Source organism: Lathyrus oleraceus, chromosome 4 (genome assembly GCF_024323335.1).
Source record: "Lathyrus oleraceus cultivar Zhongwan6 chromosome 4, CAAS_Psat_ZW6_1.0, whole genome shotgun sequence".
NCBI classification, from domain to species: domain Eukaryota; kingdom Viridiplantae; phylum Streptophyta; class Magnoliopsida; order Fabales; family Fabaceae; genus Lathyrus; species Lathyrus oleraceus.
The window spans coordinates 256096621-256098976 of record NC_066582.1 but is presented as its reverse complement, the minus strand read 5'-3'; positions in this window follow the sequence as shown (position 1 = coordinate 256098976).

The following is a 2356-nucleotide window of genomic DNA, read 5'->3' as shown; positions in this document are numbered from 1 at the left end:
TCATCATTCACCAAAACTTCACCAATCAAAATGGCATTTTTGGACTTGCATGAATTGATTTCAAGTGTGGTACAAAAGTGAATTTTTAAAATAACCATTTGTAATCACTTTGGCCATTGGAATATGTTCAGAAATGACATTTGAGACTTGTTGGAAGCCCATTTTCGTGCAGTACACACAGCCATTCCTAACTTGCTTGAAAATTGGCCAAAAGTACATTTTTTACCAACTCCTTTCCACATTTTCATGAACCTTGCTCAGTCCCATTAAACATGGTATATATTCATCATTTTTTTTTGCTGAATGAAACCCTAGCAGCAGCCACACAAACTCAGAATTTACTCACTCTCTCAAAACTTCATCTTTGGCCATTTTCATAATCTGTCAAAGAAACTCAAAGAGCTTGACATTGCCTTGCCTAAAACAACATCCATACACCATTTTGAGCTTGTTTCCACCATCATTCTACAGCTGGAAGGCCATTTCCACGACTGTTTTTTTTCAAAGCTTCATCAATGGCAAAGTTTGGTTGAAGCCCTTTCAAGCTATCTCAAGCCAAGCCAACTTCACCATTCACCTTGTGGAGCTTGGACCTTCACCTGTTTTGAGCATTTGCAAGCAAACAACATCAAAATCCCAGCTGCTCTTCACTCTTGGTAAATTTTCGAATCTCTCATTTTCCAAAACCATGTTATGCATTATGTAGATCTTTCCATGCTGGTTGTATTGTGCTTTGAATCGTGAAAAACCATTGAGAAATGAGAGAGAACGAGGGTTTGGAAGTTTTGTGTTCATAACAAGATTGGATCGATTCTTGATGTTGTTGTTTTTTTTTGGATAAAATGCACATTGATTCGTGTTAAGTGTTGGTGGATCTTCATGAATGTGTGTTTAATTTGTGTTTCTGGGATTATGTTTTTTTTCTGGAATTTTCGTGCATGAAGATCATGAAGATCTTCATGCTGTTCATGAAACTGCCCATTTACCTGCGGATTCTCCTGCAGCCTTCATAAGGCCAGCTGCGCATTTTGCTGCGGATTTCTGGATTAGGGTTTGCATGAACCGCGTCCCTGTTCCATTTGAAACCGACCAATAGAAACATTTCCTCTTCTTGGCCAAAACGACCGCGTCTCAATTAGTGACTTGGTTAATTACAAAAATGCCATGGCCGTGGCACATGACCCATTGAATATGTTGTTTTTTTCATTTTTAATTTCACATTTGATCACCAAACTTTGAAAAATCATATCTCCATCATGTTTGATCCAATTTTAATGGGATTTTTTGCATTAGCTCCATCTGGATCTCTACTTTTTTATCATGATTTTTGCTGATTTTTTTGATGAGTGAATTTTAATTGGTATTAGGGCTTGTGACATGTGCTCATATTTTGTACCTTTTGCCAAGACATTTGTGAAATGGTGATGCTTTATCCAATGGCTCCCAAATTTTTTGTGCTTAAACTAGACACACTCATGGTGATTTTGGTGTAGAGTTTGTGAATTTATCTTATCTGGATTGTGAGTTGTGAATTTTTGAATTAGGGTGTGACAATTTGTGTCACACCATTGATGTCCAACTTCATGATTTTCATAGCCATGCTTCTTGACCTCCAATTGATGTGAAATTTTGCATGAATGTACTCTTGTATGTCTAGTTTACATGTGAATTTTCCTGGAATTATTTGAGGCATTTCCTAATTGTTTGAGATTTTCTCCCCTGTTTGACCAAAATGTTGACTTCTTGTGGCACATGTTGCCATTTCATTTGTGAAATTCTCATACTTTATTAGATGGACATGAAATTTTACATGAGATAACTAGACATCCTCATATTTGCCATGGTTTTAGTCCCATTCATTTCTCATATGCTATCACTGACTTATGATTTTTCTAAGTTGATGCATGTTTGGTTGACTTCTTTGAGCATGTTCAAAATTGCTTTGACTTTCTGATTTTCATTGACTGCCTTCCACTTGTCCAAATGGGATGAAATTTGATATGCATGTCATGTTATGGATTGTGATTGATCATGAATTATTTGATGATTTTTGGAATTGATTATGATTGGTTTTGAGTTAAGTCTTGCTGTTGACTCCTATGAGCTCTCATTTGCCATGCTTTGACTTCTTTTGCTTATGAAATGATGATGATGCATGATATGAGCATGAAACCAATTGGGTTTGCTTCCTAAATGTTTGAATTTGATATTGATTGGACATTGCTTGCTGTTTTGACTTTCTCATTCATTTTTGACCCTAGGCTTGTCCTAGTGGTCCTGTGGCTTATGTTTGAGTTCATGTTTTCAGGTTAAGCTACAAATGCTTCAAAGAGATCATTACAATTTGATTGAGTTC